Source organism: Delphinapterus leucas, chromosome 11, assembly GCF_059928025.1.
Source record: "Delphinapterus leucas isolate spDelLeu-1000000601 "Yukka" chromosome 11, BTC_Dleu_Yukka2, whole genome shotgun sequence".
Classification (NCBI taxonomy): domain Eukaryota; kingdom Metazoa; phylum Chordata; class Mammalia; order Artiodactyla; family Monodontidae; genus Delphinapterus; species Delphinapterus leucas.
Window position 1 is genome coordinate 97617037 of NC_143139.1, and position 24182 is coordinate 97641218.

The window sequence follows — 24182 nt, forward strand, 5'->3', positions numbered from 1 at the left end:
AGCAAACGATCACAACCAGTATTGACGTTAGAAGAGTCAAATGGTCGTCAGAGCCTCTTGGGCTTGAATTCACCTGCAACCTGACGGTACAGGCCGTGGGACACTCCATGACATCCATGGAGCCCCCGGGCCCCTCAGGGCCAACCTGAGCCGGCCCCAACCATTCTCACTGAGAGCCTCCCAGATGCTTTTCTCAAAGGAAACGCCTTCCACCATCCCCGACAGGCGCGAAGCTGGGGTTTGTCGCACCCAGGCCCCGGCATCCGCCTCCAGGGACGGTCCATGGGGAAGCCCTGGGCACAGAGATGTTTGCTGTGGTCTTCATGGTAGCAAATCATTCAGAGAAGCAGTTAAGTGAGCCATGCGGGTCCACCCAACAGACTCTAAAGTTGCTTGAGCTCAGTGCGTCTGAAAATTACAGAGGGAAACGGGAGGAGGGAACTAACGGATTCTGAACGGCTGTATGAGGCCTGGCTCTGATAAACGCTTTCGATAGTTATCTTGTTTATTTTTCTTAGCATCCTACGTAAGATAGATATTTTTATCCCGATTTCATGAGGCTAAAAATCACGCCCAGGGCCACATGAGAAAGGAAGACAAGTTTTAAAAGGAACACGGGAAGTGAAGCGAGCCCGTGATGAGGGAGGCATCTTGAGGGCATCTCTGCTGGCTCAGGGACTAGAGATCAGAGAGGAGTTCTCTCTCATCCGCTACTGCAGCGCTCCTTTTCTATCTGCCATAGAGAGGGAGGAAAGGTCTTGGGGTCTGATTGCTGAGGCCTGATCCACGTCCCCTCCTGGAGGAGGCCTCTCCTCTGGCACCTGCTGGTTTGTGTCCTGGTGTCTTGAAGGCAGACTCCGTCCCTCTCTCTGTCTCCCTCCCGGCACCTAACACAGGCTCTGCACGGCAGGTGACTGTGACAGCAAATGCTGACGTCACTGGCAGTGTGCCAGCTCCACTCTGCACTCCCACCTCATGCCCAAAACCTGTGGCAAGGGCTGTGATCGGGCCCATTTCACAGACAAAGAGACTGAGGCCCAGGGAGCCTAAGTGACTTGCCCAAGGTGAACGCCTGGGCGCGGGGACCCCAGGACCCACCCATGGTACTTTGGCCCCCGCGGCAGAGTGTGTGACCATTGGGCCACCCTGTCTCTCGGCACACGTGTTGAGTGACTGCTGGAGCGAGCAGCTTTGGGGTCTGGAGTGAGTCCCTATGCCTGGCCGGGCTCCCTTCCTCAGCTGGAAAATGGGCTCCCTCTGAGGCGGGAGATAGATGGGCTCCAGGCCAGACATTCATTACCAGCCCCCTGTTTATATATCCTGAGGCAAGAGACAAACGGGCCCCAGACTACATATTTATGACCAGACTCCTGTCTATATTTCAAGATCTGCACTTCGATATAAGAAACAACAACAGGAATAGGGTAGATAACTGGACATTGGACACTTTTGTGGCTGGGACAGAGAGGGGCTAAACCCTGTTAAAAGATCAAGTGGTCACATATCTCCCATCCTTAGGGCAAGGGAAACATTGCATGTGCACAGGAAGGCTCCTTGGGGGTCAAAAAGGAGGGGGCACCACCCCATAATAGGTGATGCTAAGGCCATCCCACAGGCCTGTGGGCTGTAATCCACCTTGGAAAAAATTTGCGCACGCGTGTTGGGGAGGGTCCTAGGGCAGGTCACGTGTGGAAAAAGAAGCCAGGTAATTGGCCAAAGGTAAACAAACCCGGAAGAACCGCCCTATATGAATGACGTCACCACCTCTTTACTGGGCCCCTCCTCACTGGGGGGACGCCCACACCCTTTCTCTCCCCGTGTGCATCTCTGCCCTGCTTCTGTCTTAACTAAGCAAACTGCTTCTCTGTGTGCTCTCCCACTTGTTGTGCTGTGTCTCTAATAATAAACTTTGTACCTGTTTTTACAGGTGAGAAATGCATTTTTCACTGGAGGCAAGAGCCAGGGGGTGTGGTGGCTGGGATTCCTGCTTTTCATCCAGGCTCCCCAGGTTCAATTCCTGGGCAGGCAATCAAGATCTCGCTTCAGGCCACCGTTCCCTGCTGCGTCTCCGAGTTCACCTCCCCACCGCGAGCCCCCTGCGCGGCTGCGGGAGAGGCAGGGAGGACCAGCCTGAACTGGTCAGTACTGGACACTGTTTCTAGTGGTGTGGACTTCTGGGAAGGCGGGGACGACTCCACCTGGAGACTGGCTCAAAGAGGGCGTCCTGTGAGTGGCCACAGGACCGGCAGCCTCCAGGCGTGGCCACTCTCCCTGGGCCTCCCGTCCCTCCTTGGCCAAGCAGCTGCCTTAGGGAGCCTCGTCAGCAAGCCCAGGGCTCAGAGAAGGAGCCGGCGCAGGCCCACATCCTGAGGCCCCTCTGCCCAGGACAGCCCCAGCCCTGTGGAAGGGCCGGCCGCGGGATCAGGACACAGCTGAGCGGTAACGAGGGCTCCCTGCGGAGCGGGTTGGCGGCGCCTGGACGCCACCCAGCGTTCTTCCAGGGCGTTCCGGGATCCCCGCTGAGCTCCCTGTCTGACGCTTGTTGGAACCAGTGCTTGCGCCAGCCGCCTGCTCTGGGCTGGTCCACAGATAGAGCCACCAAGCATCACAGGAGGGACAGAGTGTGTGGGGGCCCCGGAGCACCCGGACCCGGAAACCTCCTTAGTTAGACGGGCCTACTCACCGCTCCATTTCACAGACGAGGAGACTGAGCCCAGCGGGGGATGCTGCCTGTCAGTCACCAGGGTGGCTGTGCTCCTTCAGGGCCCTGCCCCCGCCCTGGCCTCGCCTCCAGCGGCAGCTGCCGTCGTCCTGCCCTTGTTCATGATGGCAGCAGTGGGGTCAGCCGTATCCCACCTCCTGCGGTGGGACTGGCTGGCCTAAGGAGGGAGGAATCGGGTAGGGCCCCTCTACCTTGGGTGTGGGGAAGAGGGTCATGTGACTCCCCCCAAGGCAGCAGGACGGGTAGGGAGGGGGGCTTCCCATGGGGAAACCAATCCCCGGAGATGCAGCAGCTGCCCCCATCCCCCCAGGGTTATGACTTCCTGGCCCAAGATGGGCCTGGGCCCCATTTCATGGAACGTTGTCTGCTCACCAAGTCACTCTGATATTTTGGGGGTCCCACCGTGCGCCAGGCCTTCCTGTCCAGGAAGCAGTGTCTGCCCTTAAGACCTTGTGTGGGAGCGGTGGTCTCCAGGCCAGGCGGTCAGTGTTGAGATGGGGGGGCACAAGGTGACAAGAGAGCCCGGGGTGGAGGCGTTGGAGGCGGTGCACACCCAAGCCAGCCCGGACCCTGGCACAGGCCCCAAAGGCAGCCATCGCTGTGCCTGGGGATGCAGATGGGGTTGGACTCCAGCCACGCCTCGAAGCCAAGCCACGCCAGAGGGTCAGCCTGGAGGAAGGGGCCTGGCTGTAATTTGCACAAAGGCACGGCATGTACTAGTAGCTGCTGGAGGAAGATGGGTGGGGCTAGCAAGCAAACCACCCCCAGACTTGACCAGTGTCCCCTGGGGTCCTCTGGGAATCCAGGTCTGGGGACAAGAGGCTGCTGGAGGGGAGCCAAGAGGCAGGACCGCATGAGGAGCAGTGGGACGACGGGGCTCATTCTTGGGGCCAAGATAGACCCTGAAGAAAGCGTGGATCCTGGAAGCTGGGGCAGAGGGCAGGGCATTGCCCAGGGAGCCGCAGGCTGAGGGGCCCTTGGGGAGGGTCTCTGAAGACGGCCACGCCCGTCAGGAGACCCTCCCTGCCCCTCCTCTGGCCCTGCCATGAGCCCAGCTCCGAGGGGTAAGAAGCACCCCAGCAATGGACCTCCCTGGTGGCGCAGTGGTTGAGAGTCCGCCTGCCGATGCAGGGGACACGGGTTCGTGCCCCGGTCCGGGAAGATCCCACATGCTGCGGAGCGGCTGGGCCCGTGAGCCATGGCCGCTGAGCCTGTGCTCCGCAACGGGAGAGGCCACAACAGTGAGAGGCCCGTGTACCACAAAAAAAAAAAAAAAAAAATGCACCCCAGCAATGGGGGAGAAGGGGGGGACAGAGGAGAAACTGACCACGTCCCAGGCCCCTAAACCACGCTGAGCTGAGCTGGGCCAGGCAGGAGCTTTAAATTTCACGAGACTCTGAAGTTTTATTATTAGACTTGCCTGGACTTCGTATTACCCAAAAGTGCCTGGAAAAACTATAGGAAATACCCTCGCTGTTCATGCCAGGGAGGGAAGAGTCTGCCGGGTGGGAGCGAGGGCCCAGAATGGAGAATGAAGCTGGTCCCACCCCCAAGCCCCCAACCCACGCTGAGTGCGTGGTGGGCGTGTCTGTTGAGGGGGGCGGTGGTGGTGATGAAGAGCCATCAGCCAGGTGATTGGGGCTTGGGGAGCAGACCTGCGGGAAGGGGACGGGGTTCCCCTGGGCGGGGGGGTGAAGAGGGAATGGAGCCCTGTGCAGGGGGCACGTGGGCTTGTGGGCTGAGCCTGGGCAAAAGGCTGCAGGCATCAAAGACCCAGCCCCGCAGCAGGGTCCCTGACCGTGCACTGGTTAAAAACACCCCTCCCAGAGGTCAGCGCCCGTGTGCATCCTTCCGGCTCCCACCCGGCTCCGGGGCACCCACTTCCATGTCCAGAGACCCCGGAAGCTGGGCCGCTGTAATGAGGCCGTTGAAGCCGAGTCAGCACACATCTGGAAGGGCTCTTTTGCCATCAGAAAACTTGAGACAGATTTTGAAACAACGACGCGGCCTCCTGATGTTTGAAGAAGGGAGGCTTTGGGCTTCAATCTGCACTTTTGTTTCTTAGCCTGTGGACCAACACACCAGCTATCGACTGACACACACACTTGACACATTCACAGATGCATGCCCACACAGGCACGCACACGCACACTGCCCGCGTTGCCACAGCTGTCCTGAGGAGGGGGTGGCCGTGCCCCGTGCTGCCTGGGGCGAGGGCGGGGCACACTGGGAACCGGAGTTCCCTCACTGTTCTAAGTCTTTTGAGAAATTCAGCAGTTTGGCCCAAGTGGATCCAAAAAAAGCATGGTTTCTGGTGGAAATTAAGTAAAGCGAGAGAGAAGTGTTCCTGCCTCAAGCCCTGGCTCACGCAGACGGCGGCCAGGGGTGCCCTCCCGGGGCCTCGGCGGGCAGGCATCCACACCTCCCGGCGGATGTAGACCCAGCCTTCCCAGTGGGTCATAGGTCGGCAGGAAGGGACTTTGGGTCTCCTCATGTCTGTGGATCCAGCTCGAGGGTCTCCAGCCCGGCTAAGCTTTCTCCAGCTGCCTCCCTGCAGGGCTGCCAGCGCCCCTGCACCTGATTCCCGCTGCGGTCCCTTGTCCTCAGCACGAGGTGCAGGAGGGTCAGGTAAAGGGATGCATTGTTCCTGCCTGATATCCACCTGAGGCCTCAAGAGGAGACACTGCTCAGGGTCACACATGGGGCTGCTCTGCGTTGCTGAGACTCCTCGGCCCCTGGGAGGCCTTTGCTGCGTTAGGAGGGGAAAGGGTGGCCCTCGTCCGGCTCCCCTCCCAGCCCCGGGCTCCCCGTGTCTCGGCCCTGGCACTGCGGCTGGGGGCTCTTTCAGGGCAGGCGCTGGTCTGAGTCAGCTTGAAGGACGTACACCAAACTGATGAGGGAATGAACCAACAGGTGCTTTTTGAAGAGTCGTGAGAATAACGCAGTGATAAAGCTGACTCCTTCTAGCGCCTGTACAATGGGCGGGGTTCTCCTCCAAGCACCCAGGTAGCCACTTGTTTATCCTCGCCAGGGCCCTTTCAGTGGAGCCTATCACCAGGCCCACTTTCCAGAGAGGGCCACAGAAGCACAGAGAAGCTGAAGGACTCCCCAAGGTCACACAGCAGAGTTAGGGTTGCCCACAGATGGCAGAGCCCCCTCCCCCTCCCCTCGGCTGCCCTGGCGGGGCCACAGCCGCTCCTACCCTGTGCATCTGTGACTCAGCTTCCCTACTGCGAAGGGCCCAGTGCTCTCTCAGACCTCTTAGCCCCCAGCTCCTTCCTGTTTTGGCTTCACTCTCTGTTCACCAGCACTGCCAGCGCTGCCTTCACCTCACATTGGATGTCCTCTTGAAGTGGAGTTGGCTGTTTGGTTTCTTTTTTTAATAGATTCTCTTGCCCCCATGCACGGCCACCCCCATTATCAGCGTCCGCCATCAGGTGGTATATTTGTTACAACAGATGAACCTACACGGACACATCACTGTCACCCAGAGCCCACAGTTGACATTAGGGTTCACTCTTGGTGTTGGACATTCTTTGGGTTTGGGCAAATGTATAACGACATGCATCCACCTTCACAGCATCATAAGAGGAGCTTCACTGCCCTGAAAATCCTCTGTGCTCCCCCTCTTTGTCCTCCCCTCCCCCCTCCCCCTGGCAACCACTGATCTTTCACTGCCTCCATAGTATTGCCTTTTCCAGAATGTCATAGACTTGGAATCCTACAGTTTGTAGCCTTTTCACATTGGCTTCTTTCACTTAGTAACACTGGCTGGCTTTTAATGGCACCTTGGCTGGGGGGTTGCTAGCATGTGTCCCTGCCCCCAGCACCACCAACCAACCAAGACGGTGCGCATGGCCACAGGGAGAACTGCTCACCACCCACTTCCCCACCCGCTGTATGAATCCTGTCTTCCTTATACAAATAACAATGATCTTAAATTGCAAAACTGGCCGCATTCTTCCCCTCCTTCTTGCCTTGATCTGTGTAGTCCCTCCCACATCGACTCCGGACTTGCCCATGGGGCTTGCTTTGGGCAAGGGGACGTTAACATGATGCAAGCAGAGGCTTTGGGATTTGCCCTGGTGATGCCCTTGGGAGGCTGAGAGCAACAGGTGAATGAGCCTGAGCCAGCCTGCTGGAGACGCCACATTGAGGAGACCAAGGTGCCCCAACCAGCAGCCTGCCAACTACCAAACATGTGAGTTGGCCATCCTAGGTCATTCCATCACCAACCTACCTGCCAGCTGACCACAAACACAAGGCGTAGATTGCCCAGCAGAAGTGAGCTAAGCCAACCCAGACCCAGAACTTCTCAGGCAACCCATGGAATCATGAGCTAAATAAACAGTTGTTAAAGCCACAAAGAGTAGGGATGGTTTGTTACACAGCAGAAGCTAAATGATGCAGGCATTAATATTTGATTTGGACGCTGGGTATTTGGTGTGAGTGTTCAAGACTTCTGTGCATTGGGGTAGTTTCTTTCAGGGCAGACTGGTGTGGAAATTACTCTTTACGCACCAAAAGTTTAAGTTGCCACAACCCTGTCTGCCCAGCACAGGCCTCAAAGAGCAGCTGACTGACCCACAAAGTTGCCCAGACGCAGAGAGCCCACGTCCTTCCTGAAGACTTGGATTGGGAGGCAGGCACTTTGCAGACTCCGCGAGGGGAGACAAGTCTTAGAAATGTGGTTGGTGATGACCTCACGGACAACCAAACTAAAACTGACCAAGAGCCTGAACATTCTCTGCAACGAGAAGGGTCCTGCTGGAGGAAGCAACGAGTCTCACAGGAAATAGCTCAGGACAAAGGACACTGTGGCCTCTCTTTCGACCCAGAGTTAATTCTCTTAGTTAAGGGGTTTCTCCAAGCCCTAAGTGGGGAAGGGATACAGAACCCCATGATCTATCCTTATATCTTACTGTATGAATTTACATATGGCATATGATAAGATACAGTATATATTTATACAGATAGTTCAGTTTATGATCTAATACACCAGACACATGTTTCTTATTCTAGAGCAAGGATCTGCAGCGCACTTTTCATTTTCTCCCTAAAGTCCTGAGTTGAAAAACACACCTAGACACTGTTGCAGACAGATATCTGGCTTGAGGACCCACCCCATGCCCTGAAGTCAGGTTTCCTGGGTGGGGAAGAACGATCGGGAGGCCCTGCCCCAGATGAAGTCATTGAATCTTATCTGACTCTTCCGGGAAACACAGGGAGGCAAGTGGGAGCCCAGTTTACAGAGGAAGCCTCAGAAGGACAAGACAGGCCGTTTAAAGTCCTAGCTGGTCCGTGTCAGGGCTGGGACTCCAACCAGCCAGCACTTCGGATCGCGTACCAAAGTGAGCCTTTCCCAGTGTCACACGTACCAGAGTCGATGCCACTCCCCTCCCCGCACCGGCAGAGAGACAGACCCCACTCCGCTGCACAGCCAGCCCCCAGGGCTCCTCCCCTGCAGCCCCTCCCAGAGAGTGATCAGTACCTGGGGCGAGGGAGCCGGGAACCCTTCTGGGCCAGGGCAGTTGTCAGTGGGAGCCTGGCCTCCCACTGTTCCCTGGGCTGATTGCTTGAGGTAATTGGATGCAGGCTGGGGTGCCTCTGGCAATGGCACAGCGTGGGAGCGGCTCAGGGCCCTCACCTGCCCAGGGCGGGGAGCTGGGGTGGCTTGTGCAATGGGTCTGGGCCTCTTCAGCCCATGGGTACGTCTATCAGCAGCTTCCAACCTGATTAATTCCTCCACGCCTTGGGGGACCTGGAGGCCCCGGCCGCAGCTGGGGCCCTTCTCGATCTGTCTGGGCGGAGTGTGCAAGATGGGCAGGCGTCTAGAAGCGGGTGGGGTGTGTGTCTGCACGCACAGGGGCACAGGGAACACGGTGGGGTGGGGGGGCACGAATCCCCTTCCTTCTCCGCAGGAGGGAGCTTTGGGAGGCCGGGCGGCTGCTGAGACAGAAGTCTTCCTCGGGCTGTCTTGCACAGAGCTGCCCCCCCCCCCCCCCCCCCCGGCAAAGTTCAGCTGCTCACCTGTGGTGCGGGCAGCGGCCAGCAGGGCATTCAGGCCTCTGGCAGGTTCAGCCAGCCCCGGTGTGCAGCCCAACACGCGGTGCACCCCACAGCCTGCTGCCCACGCCACACTGGCCTCGTCCCCCAGGCCTTTGCCCTCGCTGCTCCCTCTGCCTGGATGCCCTACAGTCAGCCTTTCGATCTTCTTTCCAAAGGCAGTTGTACACCCAGCCACGCCGGCAGCTGGGAAGAGCGCCCCCTGCAGGTGTGCACCCATGTGGCACCTTCCCACGAGGCCTCACAGCCCACTCTGCCCGCTCCCTCTCCCCCCTGCCACCTCACCTGCTTTACTGTTATTACTTCTCATGTCATATGTTGCTTGGTTCTTTGTCTGTCCCACCCCCAAGGATGTTAACTTCACAAGGACAGAGACTGTCTGCTTTGTCCTACTGCTCTGTCCCCACTGCCTAGAAGAGTGCCCGGAACATTGTACGTGCTCCATAACATTGGGTAAATGAATGAGTCATTCATATGATGATTCCTGTGTCCCACACCATCTTTTCAGCAAGGCAGACGGCCAGGGTTAATAACCTTATTCTGCCAGTAGGAGAAACTGAGGCTCAAAAAAAACTGAGATCATATAAAAAGTAAAGGGCAGGGGAAGGCTGGAGTGCAGATCCAAGCCTGCCGAGGCCAGAGATCCCTCACAGAGTCATTCAGCAAACATTCTTGGAGCACCAATTATGTGGCAGGCACAGGGCTAGTCAGAGGAATATGGCGGTGAACCAGCTCTTTGTGGAACTTGCAGTCCCTTGAGGGGGCATCAAACGGTCATTACCAATAAGCTGTGACTGCAAACTGAAGAGTGGGGAGCCTAGCCTAAGCAAAGGACATTCAAGCTGAGACCCCAAGCTGGGGAGAAATCAACTGGCCACATGGAGAGGGTGGGGAAGAGCATTCTCAGGCTGGGAAACAGCTTGTGCAAAGGCCCTGAGGCAGGACCTCAAGATGTATTTGAGGCAATGAAGGATTCTCAGGGTGGCCCAAGCCGAGAGAAGGAGGGGTGCTGGGTGGTCAAGGGCTGGGCCAGAACCCACAGGGCCTTATTGGTCCCGCTGAGGTGTTTGGTCTTTACCCTAGGGTAACCAGAGTGCTTGAAGGTTTTATGTGGGGTGATGTCACTAGGCCTGACGGCTCTTGGGTTGGACGTTGGAGCCTCTCTCTGGTCACCAGCCCCAGTCACCTGGCACCCCAGGCCCCGTCAGCATGAAGGCACTTTGGGCATTTCTCCTGCAATATCCAAACCAGACGCCTCAGGCATGGGCTTTGTTTCTGACCTGTTGATGCCTCGGATGTTGGGGGTCATTTGCCGCCACTCAGTGGCCAGGAACCGGCTGCAGTGGCTCAAGTGAGGAGTGCAGCTTGTACAAGGCCTCGCGGGGTGGCCTTGGGGGAAGTGACCAGCTGCTCCATGGCCAGATCTGCCTGGGTCCACAGCCACCAGGCTGCCTTGGTTCCTGGCCCCTTTCCTGGCCGGGTTCCGGTTTCTGATTCTGAGAAGCCCCAGATATGCTTCCTAGAAAATAGCTCCACTGCCTGCAAACAAGCCCTGGATGGTCACCATCCAGGTGGCTCTGCCACTCACGGTGGGGACAAAGGCCTTGACGTGACCTGTTGGTGACCCGTGAGTTAAGGGGAGTGGCTGAGCCTCAGAGGAGCAAGGAGCTGGGAGCTGGGAACACGGGGATGGTTGAGGCAGACTGTTCTCAAGGTGCCCACATCTGGGTAGTGGCCGAGCAGACAGATGCCAGCATGAAACCCACCCAGCATGAAATCAGATCAGGGAGGCATCCTAGAGAAAGAATGATTCCTTCTCTGGGAGGGAGGGGTGAGGCTGAGGAAGGCTCCCCAGAGGAGGCAGCCTTGCAGTTTTGAGGGGTGAAGAGGAGTCCATCGGGTGGCCAGGGTCTGGAAGAGGCAGTGGGCAGTGGTTAGGAGTTTGACCTGGAGCCAGAAGCTGCTGGAGCTTCGGGAAAGAACCGGAATCCAGCACCTGAGACCCTAGCCCACTACCCTCAGGCCACATGACCTCATATACCCCTCCTCTGACCTCACCTCCCAGCCCTACCCACCCAAACCCATCCACAGCTCCTCAGAAAGTCTCCTTCTGAGGCCAAAAGGAGTTTCCCTCACACTGTGCCCCCAGCTGGCTCTCCCGTGAGTTTCCTCTGTCCCACGGCCCCTGCCCTGTGGGGACCTTAGCTCCCCTGCACAGAGAAAGCCTGGATGGTCAGAGGTGTGTGGCAACTTGCTGGGCCAGCTCTTCGCTACGTGATCGGCAGAGAGGAATGGGCAGCCAGGGAGGGGCTGGCAAGGTGGGGGGAAGCTCTGGGTATCAAGGGGTGGTCTCTGTTGTTGGTCTAAATCCTACACTGAAAGAGAGGCCAAGGGCGGGATCCAGCAGTGTTCATCTCTTCTATTCCTCCAGGCTGCTGTAAACCCTGACTCCCCCAGCCCTCCCGTTGCCACGGAGAGGCCTGCCTCTGACAACACAACCTCTGGCCTGAGAAAGGAGTGGGGATGATGAGAATGTGGCCTGGCCAGGCAAGGATGAGGGCCGGGCACAGTTGGGAGCCCAGGGGTTTGCTTTGGGAATAGCCTTGGGACTCATCCAGTGACCCAGTCAACGTGGGGTCCGGGGATGCCAGCTGCCGGGGGGAAAAGAAGGGCTGGGGCCCAGGGAGCACTTCCTAGGAAAACCCAGCCTCGCCACACCGCACACCCAGCTGGACCACAGTGGTCGGTGCCAGATGCCTTTGGACCCAGGAGATGCCAGTCTCGTCCCAGGTCACTGTTAGACAAATTCGCATTTCTTTAATTAATTCATTCCCTCAGTGACCTGTGACCATCTCAGTGCCGACAACGCTGGGGACACAGAGCTCCCAGCTGTGAAGGAGGTGGATAAGGACACAAAAGATGCCCACGGCGGGGTCAGGGCTATAATGGGGGTGGTGCATAGGGAAGAGGTTTGTGCATCCAGAGGGGAGCCTGCAGAAGCCTGGTGTTGGTGAGTGTGTGCCCAGCTTCTCAGAGGCACAAGCAATCTGTGCTTGTTAGCACTCCTCCTCCCCCGGTAATAAATCCCCACAACTGCATCTCTCTCAATTCATCTTCTTCTGCCACCTCCATTGCCACCAGCTGAGTTGAGGCCAGCATTGCCTCTTGCCTACCTTCCTTCCTGATCTCCTAGCAAAGAGAAAAGTGAGATAAAATGCAAGAAACGTCTGTTTAAAGGCTTGAGAGAGCTACAGAGACTGCCAGGACTGAAGGGGCCAAATCCCAGAGAGAAGGGAAACTCATTAAGGCAAAGATGATAGTCTACCCTGATTTTCCCCAGAGAGAGCTGACAATTCGTAGAAGCTGTTCTAAGGGGCCAAGGAGCTAAGCCAAAAAAAACCCAAAACAAAACAAAACAAAAAATAGGCAGACAGTGGCAGCTAATCCGAGCTCTTAGAAATCTCACAGGGCTGGGGAGATGAAACTTGGAGTTGAGGGCTGTCAGGGTACCCAGGACCTGAGTATCTAAATTCCAGGAGGTGAGAAGCACAGAGAAGTGAGCCCAGTACTCGCTCTCTCCATCTCCCCTTCCAGAAACTTGCCGACTCCTAAGCAGAATGAGCCTGGCAGAAAGTGGCTGCCAAGAGACTGAAAATCTAAGCAGACCTTTCAGCAGATTTATGATCGTGAGAAGAAAAAAAATATTGGAGTTCAGGGACCACCAAGGAGGAGTGTCAACACAGTTGGACCCATGAAGGTGGCTGTGTCCTAGGAATAAGGGTAAGTCAGAGATAAACACAGCCTGAGAAAGTCTAAGCCCCAGCAGAGAATCAGCTGAGGCCTTGAGTGGATTAATCCATACTCTAAATGCCTCCAGAAGCTAATGGCGAGCCTCTTGAGAGGATTATAACATTATATAGAGGCTCTGCAAGTTTGTACAAAATGTTCAATATTCATTTAAAAGTTCCCAGGCATACCAATAACTGGAACAAGAGAAAAAACAGACAAAATAATGACCCACTGATGATGCAAATCCTGAAGTTATCGGACAAAGAGAGGAATATTATTGTGATTAATACATTCAAGAAAATTGGTGACAAGCCGGAGAATTTCAGCCAAAAGCCAGGATTAAAAAAAAAAAAAAAAAAGAAGCAAAAGGAAACTCTAGGTCTGAAAAACATAATAACTGAAAATAAGAACTCAGTTGATGGGGCTGAGAGCAAAGTGGACTAGGCGGAATAGAGAATTAATTAACTGGAAAGTGAGTGAGTGCGAAAAATCTATATTACAGCACGGAGTGACAAAAGAAGGACCAATACAGAAAAGATGATAAGAGACACAGAAATCAGTTAAAAGATCTGACGTACATATAATTGGAATCTCAGAAGGTGGAAGGGGAAATGAATTAGACAGAAACAATGCATGACAAAATAATTTCCAAGAATTTTCCAAATCTGATGAATGACCTTAAGCCAAGATTCAAGAAGCTTAATGAGCCGCCAAATCACCCCTAACACACTGTCACAAAACCAAAGACAAGGAGAAAGGCTTACAAGCAGCCAGAAAAAAAAGACACATGACCTTCAAAGGAACAACAATAAGACCGACAGGTGACCCTTCAACTAAATGATGCAACCCAGGAGACGATGGAACAGCATCTTTCATTAAAGTGCTAAAACGATATAAATGCCAACCGAGAATTATATACCTTATGAAAATATTCAATTCCTTTCAAACACAGAAGTGAAATAAAGATCCTTTCAGAAAAATACAACTTGAAGAATTTATTCTCAATAGACTTTCAAGAAAAGAAATACCATAAAAGAAGTTCTTCAGGCAGACACATAACGATATAGGCAGAATGAAAAGCTGAAGAAGAGGTAAATGTGTGACTATGTGGGTACAGCGGAACAATAAGAAAAATATACAGAAGGAGCAAATAAAGTTAAAATGCTCTGAGGCCCTTGCATTTTTGCATTTTCTAGGAAGCGGTAAAAATAGTTACTTAAATTAGACTATAACAAGTCTTTTGACTTTGCATGGTATAATCTCTAGAGTAACCACTGAAAGAACAATTAAAGAAAGGATAACTAGCAAGCTAATGGAAAGGAGGAAATTGAATAATAAAAAAATTTTTGATTTTTCTCAAATTAAGAAAGTGAGTGAAGAAATATAAAAGAGGTGGGATAAGTAGAAAATAAATACTTTTCTTACAAAATAAAGATCATCTCACTTAAACTGGTTTAATTTTAACGCAACCATATGCTGCTTGGAAGAGACATCTTAAATAAAAGGACTTATGTGATAGGCTGAAAGTAAAGGAACAGGAAAAGATCGTGAAAACTCTAACCAGAAGTGAGTGGGTTTCACTATAATAACATCAGGCAAAGTAGACTTTAAGGCAAAAGTCATAAATAGAGGTAAAGAGGGACAATTAACCAAGAAGATAAACTATTGTAAATTTGTATGCACTTTATAACATAATCTCAGAATAAATAAAGCAAAAACTGGACTGAACCAAAAGAGGAAATAGACAAAGCAGCGGTCGTCTGGGGGGGGCGCAGTGCGTTTCTCTCAGTAATTAGCAGAATGAGTAGACAAAAACTTAGGATATACAAAATTTAGACAATATGATGAATAAACCTGATCTACTGACATATAAGGAACACTGTAAAAATAAACAGCAGAATTCATATTCTTATCGAGTGCACCTGGTACATTTACCATACTAGATTACATGCAGATCATAAAGCAAGTCTCAACGAATGTCCTTTAATTAAAATCATATGTCCTTTGACTACAGTGGAATTTTACTGAAATCCAAACCAAAAAGGCAACTAGGCTATGCCCACCGTTTGTAAACTAGTTAAATATACTTCTAAATTCAGTGAGTTGGACAAGAAATCACAATGAAAATGAGCAAGTAGTTTGAAATGGACAATAATAAAAGTGAATCATCAAAATAAGGGATGAACCTCCAGCAGAACTTAGAGAAAAACTGATAATCTCAAAACTTATGTTTTAGAGGGAAAAGGGCTGAAAAGAAATTGTCTAAATAAACATCTCAAGAAGCAGTAAAACAACAAAAACAAAGTAAACTCAAAGAAATAAGAGGGAAAAATAAGAGAGAGAGAGAGATCTTAAATAGTAAAATAGAAAATGAACATGTAATAGTGAAAATCCACCAAGTATTAAGTTTGTTTCTCAAATGTATAATAAAATTTATACATCCCTAACGTGACAGATCATGAACATGGAAAGCAGTATCAAGAATTAAAAGCTGACATCTCTACAGACCTTACCAGCATTAAAGAACGACATTGTGAACACCTCTTTTCGGCAGTAAATTTAAAATTTCAGTTGAGATGGACAAACTCCTAGAAAAACAAAACTAACCAAGAAGAAATAAAAAGTTTGAATAGTCCGATAGCTATTAAAGAATTTGATCTATAATTTAAAACTTTCTCACAAGGAAATCTCCAGGCCCACATGGCTTCAATGATGAATGCTTCCAAACATTTAAGGAAGAAATAACATGAATCACGTACAAATTACCCACAGAATAAAAAAGTGGGAATTTTTCCTACTTGCTTTAGAGGCAAAGCAGAGCCTTCATACTTAAAACTGAGAAGAACTTTACAAGAAAGGGGGAAGAATGTATTTTCCAAAGGCAGACACACCAATATGTTTGCCCTGTCTTCTTACAAGGGGGTTGACCCTCTTCTCACTCTCTCTGAACCTGGGAGGAGTCTAGTAACCTCCCTGACCAATGGAGAGCTGCAGACGTGATGTTATGTGAGGTCCCGGGCTAGGTCTACAAAGGAAAAAAGAATAGAGCATATGCCTCACTGCCTCTCTCTCACTCTTTCTTCCTCTCTCCCTCTTGGGTCATTTGCTCTTGGCCTCAGGCCACCATGTTGTGAGGGAGCCCAAGCAAGGTCGCCTGTCAACAGTCAGCCTGAAGTGACTGAGATTTTATGTGAATCCTGTCCCCAGCCTCCAAGTCTTCCAGCTGAGGGCCCAGACATTGTAAAGCAGAGACAAACTCTCCCTGCTATGCCCCATCTGAATTCCTGACCCGCAGAATCCATTAGAGATAAGATTAGTGTTTTAACCAGTATTCTTTAGTGCAAGTTTTTATTCAACAATATGTAACTAACACAAAAGAAAAAATTAAAAGCAAAAAATTAAAAATGCAAAAATCTTAAACAAAATATTAGCCAAATAGTATCTGGCTACATAGACAAAGAACAATACATGATGATCAAGTTGGGTTTACTGTGGGATGCTAAACTGATTTGACTTTTGACAGTCAATCTGTGAAATTCACCACTTTAGAACAATATAATACATAATCATATGTTTATCTCAGTAGGCGTAGGGATAGCGTTTGATACAATTCAGCAACTATTCGTGATCTTTTATTTTTTGTGGTACACGGCCCTCACTGTTGTGGCCTCTCCCGTTGCGGAGCACAGGCTCCGGACACGCAGGCTCAGCGGCCATGGCTCACGGGCCCATGGGATCTTCCCGGACTGGGGCACGAACCCGTGCCCCCTGCATCGGCAGGCAGACTCTCAACCACTGCGCCACCAGGGAAGCCCAATACAACTCACTTTTAAATGAGAAGTTTCTCTTGTGGTTTTAGTACAGATGCAGCTTCCCGGCCCCCTGAGTCCCATCAGACCGAGGTCACGCCCTCCCGGCGGCGCTGCTCCAGGACTGAGAAACAGTGCGGGTCCCCTGCTCCTGTCCCAGCACCTCTGAGAAATGCCTGATGATGACGTACTTACAGACACAAGAACAGTCTTTACTGTTATTGTAAAAAGCCATAGGTGAGTATAAATTAAAAGGAAAAAGAAGTTTCCACTGACCTGGTGCAACTACGTTCGCTCTAATTTTCTTTCTTGCTACTTCTTTAGCAAGAGCGCGTGAGAACGCAGCTAGCCCGCCTTTACTGGCGCTGTACGCGGACTGGCCAGACTGCCCTTTACACCCGCAGTACTTCCCACGTTCACAATGGACCCTGTCTGCTGTTTAATCATTGTTTTCACGGCAGCTCTACAGGTCAGCACGGAGCCCAAGAGGTTAGTATGAAGCTGAGATAGCATATCTTCGGCGTTTGTCCTTACTAAGAGGTTATCCCTGTTAATTCCAGCTGCATTTACCAAGAAATTAACTTGATCTAAATTTTTCTCTATCTCTTCAAATGTATTTTGAACATCATGTTCTTTGGCAACGTCACAGCTCAATGCCAAGTGATCTCCCGCGGCCCACGATCTCATCACTTCGGTGAAGCCATCGGTGACATTCCTGTAAAGGTGCCCCCCGCCCCCCGACGGTGAAGTAGGTGCCCCTGCTCCCGGTCCGCCTCTAACTCAACAACAGCTGCGAGCTCGGACCCTCACAGCATCCTGTCTCCCTACCATCCAGAAACTGAAATTCACGGAGCAATTGAGAATCCATTCCTAATAAACGGGGTGGAGGGGGGGATGCAATAACAAGGAATCTGGCAGAGCAAATCTCATTGTCCCTTGGTGAAGGTCACCAAGGCAATGTAGTGACATCAGTGCTTTGGAAGCAGGAAAGCAGACCGGGTACAACCAGGACTGGCGGGGCTGCGAGCCTCCTGGGCCGGCATTCCCTGTCAGCATATATTAATGACATAGTTGGTTATGATAGAGAATCCAAAAGAATGAATGTACAGATAATCTATTAGAGCTAATAAATTTAGCAAGGTTGCTGTATACAAAGTCAATATGCCCAAATCAATTGTATTTCTCTATAGCATTCACAAATAATTAGAAAATGACAGTTTAAGAAATCATTTACAATAACATCAAAAGCACAAAGCACCCAAGAACAAATCTAATGAAAGACACGTAAGACATCTGCATGGAAAAATCAGAACATTATTGAGAGAAATCAAATAAGATCTTTAAAAAGGTGGAGAGATAAGCCGTACTCATGGATAAGAAGACTCAATATCGTAATGATTTGAAATCGACCCAAATTGATCTGTACACTGAATGCTATCCCAATCCAAATCCCAGCAGGCTCGTATGTATGTTTGTGGGTGGGGGGGGGAGCATTGATAAGCTGATCCTAAAATGTATATGCCAACAAAAAGGATCTATAACATTCAAAACAGTCTCAAGAAAGGAGAACAAAATTGGAACTCACAGAACTGGATCCAAGACCCAGTATCAAGCCAAACACAAATGTACATTTGAGCACGGTGTGCAAAGGCAAGCAGACATATGAGGGCATGAAAGGGGGCTGTCTCATGGGGGTGGGGTGTCAGTGTGACCCCTTGAAGAAAATGGGCTCAGAAAGTGGCAGGTGTGAGGGCAGGTCAGGGTAGGATGAAAAGAGTACGTGCCGTTTGCCAGGTGCTGAACTCTGCAGCCGCTCTCTCTGAATTCCCAATGCAGCTCTGCAAAGCATGTGTTGCTAAGCCATTTTACAGAAAGGTAAACTGAGGCACAGAGAAATGAAGCCTCTTGCCCCAAATCACATAGGGCCATGATGCGAACACAGATCCGACGCTATAACCTGTGCTTCCAGTAACAGAAACTGGCCTGGGCCGGAGAAGAGGCCTCAGGAGTGAGCAGGTGGGCCACAGAGGTTCTGTGTCCTGGCAAAGCGGGGCTCCCCAGCATGTCGTGCCTGGCATCTCCAGGGCGGGCCTGTCTCTGTCTTCCTCTTCCTGGCAGGCCTGAGGCTTCTGCAGGCCAGATGTTCTCTGATTACAAATAACACTGTTTCTGGGGTGGCCTGGGAGGGGAGGGAGACAGGGGGCTAATGGCACGGCAGCGTGTTAAGAGCTGGTGAGTGAATCGACTCTGTACTCTTTAAGCTAAAACCTGGCCAGCGCTCAAAGGTGCAAAATAAAAATTACTCTCAGCATACTGGGTGCGTTCTTTACTCATCCAGCCAATTCCAGAAGAAAGCGGACCCAAATGTTGGCTCCAATTTTCTCTCCTTCTGTGCCCCGGGGTCACACGGGGCCCTGGGAGGAATACAGCCAGAGAGCCTTGGGAGTAAAAGGATGGCTGTTGGTCTGGGAACGAGGGAGGCCTTAACCCCAGAACCCCCACGGCACCGGGGATTAGGGTCAGCAGCACGACAGCTGAAAGGACCGCATTCTTGTTCTGCAGGCCTCAGTTTTCTCTTCTGTGAAATGGGAACATCACCCACCTCACCGGACTATTGATCAAGAAGGTAAAAGACTGCTCCCGGTGCCTGGCGCACAGCAAGTGTGCAGGAAATAGCGACCCCGCCCTCACAGGCCGACGGGGCTGACAGGGCTGTGCACTGGAAGCTGCTTGCCCAAGTCACCTGCATGGGGCTGGTGGCAGGGCCCAGCCTGGGACCCTGAGCCCTCCTGTCCCCTAGGACCCATTTGCTGCTGGACTCCGGGGAACAGAGCAAGGGACCTCTGAACTCTGTAAATACTCGGGGATCAAAGGGGTCCCAGCATTGCACAGGCCCTGAGTAGAGCCTCTTTCTAGTAAACATCTGGCCTGGTGACAGGCACGGGGTTGGGGGTGCTCGGCTCTGCAGAGAAAGGAGCTGGCATCAGGAGCGCCAGTTATCTGCGTGTCCCAGACCCCGGGAGTAGAGTCAGTGCCGGGGAGGGGGGCACTGCTCCCTAGTCAGAGGCCCCCCTCAGGGACCAAAAGGCCCTGTGGCTTCCTGATCCCAAGAGAGTGAGAGCAACTCTCCCTAGTCCCCTCACCTAGGGAGCTGTGTGGCCTCGGGCAAGTATCTTAACCTCTCTGAGTCTCAATGTCCTCAATAGTAAAATGGCATCAATATGGTGTGTTCTGCTTAGCATAGTGAGAGGATTCCAGGAGTTTATATCTGTGAACTGCTGAAAACAAGGCCTGGCACCTGCAAATGTGTTAGCTGCTGTTATTATTATCGTGGCCGTGGTGGTTGTTGTTAATCATTGTGACTTCCTGGCAAGGAGTGTGGGGAGGAGGCAGAGGAGACAGGGCTCTAGGACAGAGGAATCCAGTTGCCAGGTGGCACCCTCGTGTTACTCCCTCTGAAACCCCTTGGACTGGTGAGCGGGGGCCCAGGACGACCCTTGTGGGGGGAAAAGCACAGGGACGGCTGGTGCAAGAGACATGTGGCCCTTATCCATCCATTCACTCCCCCCCAGGGCCTCCTGGGCCAGGCAGGGAGTGATGCTGCTGAGGGAGGAGGGCAGAGACAAAGACAGGGAGAGGCCACGAGCTGTGACTTCTTGCACCCACGTGGTGCGTGGTCAGAGCAGCTGGATCACAAGGAGGACTGTGAAGAATGGTGGTGAGCACCCCATCACCAGAGGTGTGTGAGCCTCGGCGCTGGGTCAGGGGTCCCCCCTCCCACCTCCTGAGAAGTGAGGGGTGGCTGGTACAAAGGATGAGCCCACAGGCATCCTGAGAATGTGATGATGGTAGCAGCAAACATCCTGCAGGGCTGCTGTGAGGACTGCATTTGTTCCTGTTTGCAGAGCCTGGGCAGAGTGCTGGCACGGAGGGACACTGGCTAGGATTACTGTCACACGCTTGAGGGCCTGGATGGACAGCTCAGACCTCACACCACTGGGAACTTCCTGTCCTCCATCAAGAGAGGCAGCCAGGAGGCTGGAGGTGGGGAGTGGATGCTCTCTCAGCGGCATTAGTCTCAATCATCATTCCGGGATCACAGAGTGGCTTTGTGGAGTGGAAAAAAATCCATTAAGGTTTTTCAAGCAAAGCTCAAGACATAATCACCTCATTGTTAGGGACCTTAGTGGTGGCAGCGCTGCTCCCTCCCCCAGCAGCCACCAGACTAGCTCAGGTGGAACTGTGCCTCCCAGGGCAGGGGCAGGTGACAGGTGAGCCCTGGCCACACCCCAAACAGCTCCAATGACTTCCAGGGATGTCCTTTCCGGGGCTTTCAGCGACAGATTGATCTGGTCCCTCCTGGTACGCCCATCCCCCTACATATTAACCTTGAAAAGTCCGACTCTGACAGTCTTCTGCCTAGAGTCTCCAGTGACTCCCGTTGCCTTCCTGATAGCGTCCAGACCTTCCTCGATGTGCATCAGACGCCCACCGGCCGGCGTCTGCCCGACTCCCAGGCTGAGTGCGTGGCTCTCATTGGGCAGCCTTGGGCTGGAATCCGGCTCTGCCTGTTCCCAGCAGGTCACCTAACTTCCCTGAACTCCAGGGTCCTCATCTGTAAATGGTATAAAGTAACAGGTCCCTGCAGGTGTTGCTGAGAAAATAAGGAGATAACGCAGAGGGGAGAGTCCGGCTCGGTTCCAGGCACAGGCTAAACGCCGGCGGTTATTAACCTCCTCCTGCCCTTCCCGCTCCCAGCCCCGCCACTGCTCAGCGCTGCGGTGCCCTGGTGGTCGTTGTGCCTCATTCATTGCCTGCCCGGCTTACAAGGCTCCGTTTAGGCCATTCAGGATGTGCTTTGAAGGTAGGGCTGCAGGACCCGCTCATGGTTTGAATGCTGCACGGAGAGGTGCTGGGGAAGATGGGGGAGGGGAAATCAGGGAACCGTTGATATCTGTTCAGTGTCGCCCCGTCCAGGGAGGAGCCCTCAGCTGAGCCTACTGGAGTCGCTGCAGAGGTCAGAGGTCGGAACTGCGCTCAGGGAAGGTCTGTCCACCTCCTGGATCTCAGTGGAGCCCCGGAATTGCTCCGAGCCACACGGCAATGGGACTTCCGACTGGGGGTCTCATGACAAGGCTTCATGCTTTCCCAGTCGTCAGCTAACCCTCCCTCTCAGGATCTTGTACTGGCCTGTTGAGGGGCCCAACATCACCCCATTTCTCAGATGAGGGCACTGGGGACCAGCAGGCGATGGGACCTGCCCAAGTCCCATAGCTGTAAGTGGCGGTGACCCTGGCCACCCGTTCCTGTCCTGTGCTTTCTGCTCTAGGGGCTGGGGTGTTTGCCCCGCCCCCCTTTGCCCCTAGCCTTCTGGCAGAGCCCCCAGAAGGTGCTGGCCCTGAGCCCTCTGTCCACGCCCCCCTTGGCTAGCCCCCGAACCCCGGCTTTATCCCCGCTGTATGCAGAAGCTGCCCACCCACAAGTGCTGGCTCTGAGGTCTCCCTGAGCTCCAGGCCCGCGCTCCCTTCATGGCAGGTGCGTGGACCTTCGCGTCTGCAGCAGCCACCTCTGGTTGTTTCTGGAAGATTCATACTCTGTGCTTTTCTCTCTTTTCCAAGTTTTCAGATATAATTATTCCAAAGTCGAAACACTGGGAGGACCTGCCCACTGAGGGAGCCTCTTCCCCACCTGGGGACATGAACGCATCTTCCAGCCCCCTGGGCATCCCCTCACGACATCCTCCCCAGGGACAAGAGGTGCTTTCCTTATGGCACACAGCCAGCAGGTGGCAAAGTCACGTCTCAAAACGGCGCCCTGTCTGCCAGGCCAGGGCCCCTCAGGACATCCCAGAGTGCTGGCTGGGAGGCTGAGTTCCATGCTCAGGCCACCCCTGTGCACCAGCAGGTAGGCGCGTCCCTGCCCTGGTTTCCCCGTCTGCCAAGAGACACGTGGCCTCTGTCTCCGTAGCTCCCGCGTACATGCACGTGAGGATTCAGTGCATCGTGTACATGCACAAACACGCCCTGTCAAGGCCTGAACACTGGCAGTGTTGGGGTTTCTCATGGCTCCTCTGTCCCTGGGCTCAGACCCTGGAGAGCAGCGGGAACGCGGCAGAGCAGGGCTCCCGGCAGATGCCCCAGGAGCGCCTGTGAGCGTGTGCACGTATGTGTGTGTATTTTACCTGTGGCGCCCGCTGTCGTCAGGGCTGCTGGGAGACACCCTCATTTGTCTGGAGTCTTGGCCGGCAGGTAACAACTTATGTAGTGATTCCTGGGTGCTGTCTCCCGCCTCCCTTCCCCTGGGGACAGGACCTCGGCTGGCCTGGGAGGGAAGTGGGTCTGGAGGAGGTCAGGGCAGGGCTTCCCCAGGCTGGGCCCCTGCTCCTTGCAACTGTCCTGTGACCTGTGCAGGGCTGCACCCAGGCAGAGCGCACTATGGTCCATGCAGACGTCGTAATCTTGGTGCAGGAGGATGGGCTGCTTGGCCCAGGGGTCACTGAGCTTCGCTGGTGTGGGTGGATCCTGGCACTGACCTCACCTCCCCGGCGGCCCACCTGCCCTCTGCCTTGGGGGGCAGGGGTGAGTGTGGACGGGGACCCTGGCCCTGCATGCATGGGTGACGTTGAGTTTGATCCAAGCTAAGTCTCAGTCACTCAGTGAAGGGGACATCTCCAGCCAGTGCCACTCAGCTGGTCCACACGGAGAGTCTACCCCGGGGAGAAATGTGGAAGACAAGCCACAGGCAACCAAGGGGGTGCAGACCACCCACTCGCCAGTAAGGAACACGCCCTGATGAGTCCAAGGGCAGGTGCATATGCGCCCAGCACGTGTGTGGTGTGTGCATGCACACGTAGGTGCGTGCGTGTGGGGGGCAGGCCTGGGGATCCGAGCGGGAGGGGCCGAGTGTGTTCTCATCGCCTCCCTCCACCCCATTGGCCGCACCTGAGGCTAAGCCGCCACCATTTTCAGCTTGGTCCCCTGGTCCCCCGAATCCCCCTGCACACAGCCAGCGGGCTTCTTCCTGAAACACCTGCCTGGCTGTGTCAGCTCCATAATGAGATTGACCATTGCCTTCCTTTAGGATGAACACCCAAATCCCCCACAGATTTATAATGCATCATCCAAACCCGTCTTTACTCTTGAATGTAAAAGAGAGATGTTAATAACATCAGGATTACAGGTGTAAATGGGACTCTCCTGAACTGCCCGGAACCTGTGGTCGCCTTCATGCTAAAGCTCTGTGTAAGGCTTGGTGGGGACTGGCCACTGCCCACCTCTCCAGCCACATCTCACATCCTGATCCACTCTGTTTTCTGAACTTTTTTTTTTTTGCAGTACGCGGGCCTCTCACCGTTGTGGCCTCTCCCGTTGCGGAGCACAGGCTCTGGACACGCAGGCTCAGCGGCCATGGCTCACGGGCCCAGCTGCTCCGTGGCACGTGGGATCCTCCCGGACCGGGGCACGAACCCATGTCCCCTGCATCGGAAGGCGGACTCTCAACCACTGTGCCACCAAGGAAGCCCTGAACTTTTTTCTTCCTATAAACTTTAGGTTCCTTTCCACCCCAGGGCCTTTGCACATGCTGTTCCTTCTGTCTGGAATGCTCTTCCTCCCTCTTCCCCTCCTCTCCTCCTAGTTAAGTCCTGTCCATCCTTTAGATCCCAGCTCAGGGAAGCCTCCTTCCCTCCCTGGTGGGCTCAGAGCAGTTATTTGCCTTGTAGCTGCTCACCCTCTTGGGTAGCTAATGTCCGCCTCCTGCCCTGGGCCACATGCCCATGGGCTCATGCCAGTTTGGGG